Genomic DNA, 6,031 nt, shown 5'->3' with positions numbered 1-6,031 from the left:
ATCCACAGTAATAAGCATGGTGTATAAGTAGTGATTGTTTTTTCTTTCCCTGGAAAAATGTGCTGCTTCAGTATGCTGTTCTAAGCCCAGTGTTGTTGAACTCTCTTGGGTGGCATAGCAAATAAATGCATGGACGCATCAAGCTACTTTGACAGCATTTCTGTGTTCTTTGCTGGCAGTGCTTTTCCAATTGGTAATGAATAGTGGCTAATGGAACTAGCAAATAAATTGATGTCTGTTTAAAATCTTGTTCAAAACATATAGCGCTCTTCACTGTAGAAAACCCTGTAGATTTTTACACTTAATTCATGCAGAGAAATAACTGTGTTCTGCGGTTTTGCTTTTAGGTGTCTTGTTACTATCAGTGTTGAAAATAGTTCTGTAATAAGGTTCCCTGTCCAGTTTTAATATTCTTGCTATATGCTGTATCCAATATGCTATTGGAATTTTTTTCTTTCTTTCCCCACAGGCTCCCTCATTTAGTGCAGAGAGTAGCTGGCACCAGCACAAAAAATAGCTCTTCAACAGAGTCGATTTTTAATTATCTGTGTATTATGTCAGGTTGTCAATTGCCTGTTTTACAAGTGCAGAGAAGCTTGAGCTGTGTTAGTTCAGAACAACCTCACATCTCAATATTGGGCACTCCAGTACTTCTTATCTGAAAGTAGCTGCCTTTTATTCTACATAATCTAGAGAAATTTTTCCATTCAGCATGTGGTTCTATATAGCTTTGTACATTATCTCAATCCTGCTGTAAAAACAGTATTTCTTTTTCTGTAGTGTGTGTTTTCTATGCTCTTCAATTCATCTGTTGTATGTTGTCTTCATCTTAGCACTCCCCTTCTCTTCGGTCTCTATTCTGTGTTCTTTGATCTTTTTCTACTTTCCTGCTAGTGGTTTATTTTAGGCTTTCACTTTCCCCTACTTCTGCATCTCTCCACCTCTTTCACCACTGATTCCAAGTGACAGTGCCTACCACTTGCTCTTGCCTGGTGAAGTCTATCTTGTATTCAAATTAGGAAGCTTTTCTTGTGTGCTGTTTGGATCTAGTAGTCGAGTCTTTCCCACCTCTGGGATAAAACAGGCTGTGGAATTGAACTCTGACTTTTGAATTAAGTGCAATTGATCATCTTTGTCTGCACAGAAGATGGAACATGAAGCTTTTCCTGAACCATTTCCCATGCAGTCATTGTCCTCCCCTTATGCTTATCCCTGTTATAAACAAGACAGAACATTTTTCTTATTGGTGTGGTCAAAATATCTATGCCGTGGTATTTGTGCTAGCACGTGCAACTTAATGTAGGCAAAAACCACTTTCCTCCCAGGCTTGTGAAACTTTGGCTGGCATTTTCTTAACTTCAGAATGAAGCTGACATCTTGCACGAATGGGAGGACTTTTGAGCTTCACAAACTGAAAGCAGGGCCTTGTTGTAAGAAGTGATCATAAATGTAAGGGCTGGTAAGTAAGACTGTGTAAAACAAGCAATACAATGAACAGCTGAAATGATCTTCAATAGATTTCTCAGGAAGTATTTAGTACTGATTGTGAGTAGTAGGATTTATTTAGAGATGGTGTAAACAAAATATAAAATTCTGAGTAAAGAAGGCCAAAAACCACTTATGCTACAGATTCAGCAGTGCCAAAATTGTTAACTGCTGGCCAGGATTTACATCTTGTTTATGCTTACAATTTTCTTGATTCAGAGGTACATGTCTAGTTCTCCAGGAATTCTCTAGCAGTGCACTTCTCTGGAATAAGTGCATGTCAAAAATGGGACAAGCTCCACTGAAACTGTGACACCCAGATTTATAGGTTTGGTTTAAGTGTTCTTGTGAAGATGTAAGGAGAAGTGCTCTGCTCCTTTTTCTTAGAGTTTATTGTTAGCAGCCAAAGATCAAGTATTTTTAGGCAAGTACTTATTTCACAAAAAATGCTTTCAACCTTGCAAGGTTGGTTTATATATAAATAAACTCCTCCATGCATTCCCATCTGGTTACTTTTGAAATCTTCAGATTTGTTCACTGTCTGAAACAAGCTTCCTTTCCAACTCTTTCTCACCAATTTCCCTTCTGCAGCGTGATGAAATTGGGAACAGTCTGCTAGCTTTATATCCCCAGTGGCACATTCATAGTTCTCTACCCCAGTCCAATCTAAGTTGGCTGCTTTCCTAGCAGTACATAGAAATGAGAGATAACTAGTTAGGCTGACTTATGCCACACCGAAAACTGTATAGCTGTTGATGTAAATATCCTGGTAGACCCAGACCATGCCTGACAACTAGGGCAAGGTGCTTCCCTACCTCCTGAATGGCAGTCTGGATTGTTCTGATCACTGCTGGGAAAATTAGATACCTCTGTCACAGAGGGCATCCATTTCAGAACAGAAATAACAAGGTAGTATGATCCTCATTTTTATGTCCAGCTTCTGCTTGAGTCTGCTATGCCAGAGGTTCTCATAGTCGCAATATGTTAAACTCTTCCTAAGGAACAACCTCATGTCCCTTCTGATATGTTGCCCTTTGACCTGGGATTAATGGATGGTCTTGGCTGAAGAGCTGGTGGTCAGCTGGAATATCTTGTCTTATTGTGAATGATTCTTGTAAAGGGGAATTAGGAAGAAGAGCCAGCTGGATCCATGCATGTGTTTCTCGCTTGGCATTAGTGTCATGTGTATGTGATTAGAAACTCTCCATGTCTCCTCTTATGGCTGCATGGCTTTCTTACTGAACTATAAATGCAAGTCTGAGTCTAGAATGTGGGGTTGGTTTGGGTTGGGTTTTTTTTATGGCCATTACCTTTTGTCTAAAAATGGAAGCTTGGGAATTATGGGAGCCCCTATATGACATGTTGCTACCATTGATGTGTTTACAGTCTGTCTTCCTAACCCATTCTCGTTGGGCTGTGTTGGGTGTTGAGCAAACATTGCAGCCACTTTGCTCATAACAATAGCTCTTTTTTTACTGAGGGTGTCTTTGGAAATGGAAATAGACAAGTCTACTGGTGTAGCTCTATTACAACTCTTGTGGTGTTTGCCCCGCTACCCCATCTTTCCAGGAGGAATGTGCAAGAGCATCACTGCATGCTACATTCTTCCTTCTGCCAGTATCTTCCCTTCTAAAAAGAAGGTTTGTGGAGAAACCACTAAAAAGGGAAAACAATGTAAGAAAGCTAGTGGGGCAGCAACTTTCTCCTTTAGCCTTATGAATTCTCAGTGTTGGCTGGGGAAACAAACAGGGGAAAAAAAGATGGTGGTGGGGTTAAGGCACCCGGCTGGGAGGAATGAAATCTGGGTTCATCTGGCACAGAACTTTAATCTTGCAGTGCAGGCTCTGGTCTAGCTTGAAAAATGGACTGCATGAACAAAACTGGCCGCAGTCTAGGCAAGAAGTCTTAATGGTAATAGGAAGCGTTCAGCCTAGTTGTATCAAGCACGCATAGTGTTAGACTTGTAAAGCTGGATCCAAAGCTGTTAGGCTAATAGCTGAGCCTTTGTTCAACCTTGAGGAGAGTAATGAAAAACAGTTAGTGTATGGGGGCAGGAAGGAAGAAGGTACAAAGGAAGCATATTCGGGAATGATCTGATGTATCTTCAGTCAGTACACAATCGCTCACAGCATACTACGTGTGTGTGATAGAAAACTCTAGGGCTCTTAAAGGAGAGACAAAACCAAAGACAACATACATTACTTGGGAGTGGGCATTGTAGCTTCTGTTGCTTAGATGGACTCTGAAAGCACTGCTTCCTCACAGGGCTTTAAAACATCATCTCCTTCTAAAGCTCTGCATCAGAAATGAACTCTTCAGTGTTTGAGAAATGTGATGAGGGTAGCTTACACATTCCTCATTGCAATGTGGGGAGCCTAGGCAGATGGCCAGTGCAATTGGTGTGTTTTGGTTGGTTGGTTTGTTTTGGTTTTTTTTTTGGGGGGGAAGTTCCCAGCACTGCTTATGCTCTGGGATAAGGAAAGGAGAGTGCAGGGAAAGGGGAGGATTGTGTCACCAGATCCTAAAGAAATTGATAGGAGTGGATAAATCCCAGATTTCCTTGGCTAAGCTACTGTAGTGTAATAGTTGACTGCAGTTTTCTTTTAATGTAGTTGGCTCGTGATACAGAGTCTCTGTTCTAACTCCAGCCTGTTGGTTGTCACTTAATATGTGCTGCTTGAATTCTGTAGAATCCTCTTCCTTTGGGCCAAAGTACATCTTTGAAAAGGTTATCTCTGCATGGAGAACAAGCACCTCATACTGCTGGGATCTCCCACGTAGCAAGGACAGCTAGCCCTTGATTTCCCCATACATGGCTAAGCCTTTACATGAGAGAGCAAATACTGTATTAGTTAAATTTTTCTTCAGAGTAACTGAGCTATCAATGTGTTTAAGGGTTTTGCACTGTATTAAGTTATTAAAAACTAATTTTGTAAGTAAGCAGCTGTTGTTTTGGCTCAGTTTTACTTCAGAATAATCTATCTGGGTGTATTACTTTCTTATATTGATACTCAAGTGTTGCATTTCAGTTGTGTTTTACAGTACAGCTAGAATGTCCTATAACCTTTGAAGGAAATATAAGGCTATTGTAATTTAAAAATCCAGAGGCTTATGATAAGCCCCAGGGAAAAAATATCCAGTGCTGCTCAGTTACCATGTATTTTGTTTAATTTTGGTTGGAGGGTGGGGGCCATTATCAAGAGCCATTTCTGCCTGTTTATGTGTCATAGCAAGTACCTTCATTGTTTTTCTGTTTATCTCTTGAGGATAAAACTTAGAAAAATATCTTTTGTTTATTTTTATCATGTATCTAACAATTGGAAGTGAATCTAGGTTTTAAAAGAAGTCTTTAATTTTCGTACTTATATTCAGGATGAGGTGAATCAATACAACTTCTTTGTTGTGGCTTTCTAAGGCAGCAAGAAGTCTCGGAGAGCTATTGTGTTCGTTTCGGTATTAGCTTAACAGTTTGCTTCAACACTGAAAAGCTCCTCGGAATATGCTTCAAGGTATTGTGCTGTTGCCTTGCTTGTGTTCTGCAAAGTCCAAGTAAATGCCTTTATGCCTTTCACTGGCAAGAGCAGAAGTCGTTTTTATTGGGGGCCCGGGAGTATTAATACACTGGGGAACAGCATCCTCTCTGCATGAGGCAGTTGTCACTTCTTCACCTGCTTAATGTCTGTGGCTTGAAGTGCTGTGTGTATTTTTAGGCATGGTGTGCTTAGAGAGTGCAATCTTTGGGCTGGCTGATGCACACTGCCCTCCAAGGTGACTGTTTTCCCCCAGAGAGGTAACAGGCTACTCCACTCTATGGAGGTTGCCTCTGTCTCTCCCTGCGTGCGAAGAACGTGGTTGCAGCTTGTAACTGCTCAAGCACGTGCTGCTTCTTAGGCTGTGCTCAAACACTTGTGTATGCGTGAAGAGCCTTTGCCAATATGTAGCTATTAAACAGATGAAGATAAAATATCTAACGTGCAGCCCCTTTCTCACTCATTCATTTCTGTATGGTACTTATCATTATAGTATCTACATACAATTACCTTCATGTTACCAACAGAGAATCAAGACACAAATTGGGGTAAACTGCTAATTTGGGGTTCCTTATGTGAAAAGTTGAAAGCCTCCATTTGTTAGTCCATAACACTTTATACACATGTGCACAGATATGCTTTCCATAGCTCCAAAGAATGGTTCTTGGTGGCTTTGCCTGCGGCCCTGGCATGCAGTATTTCCATGTGTTTCCACTCAGCATTTCCATGCAAATCGGGATTTCAACCCAGTTGCATAGAAAATAAAACCAGTTATGGTGGTTGCCAGTCTAAAGCCTGGTGTAAATGGCTTGCTTGCCATCACACAGGTACTTTGTGGTGAAGCCTCCTGGCATTCTAATGCAGCAAGCAATTACTTGAATCCTAAAATCATCTTTCTTTTCCCACTTCTGACTCATACAGAAGGCAGCTTCTGCAACAGAGTGAAAAGGGACATGCAGACAGCAGTGTCTCCTTCACCACCTGACTTTGCCTTCCTCCCCACGCAGGCCTATCTC

This window comes from Nipponia nippon, unplaced genomic scaffold (assembly GCF_047370975.1).
Source record: "Nipponia nippon isolate SJK-2023a ecotype South Korea unplaced genomic scaffold, ASM4737097v1 scaffold_2, whole genome shotgun sequence".
In the NCBI taxonomy this organism is placed as follows: Eukaryota; Metazoa; Chordata; class Aves; order Pelecaniformes; family Threskiornithidae; genus Nipponia; species Nipponia nippon.
The sequence above is the reverse complement of the archived record's forward strand: the minus strand, read 5'-3'. Positions refer to the sequence as shown.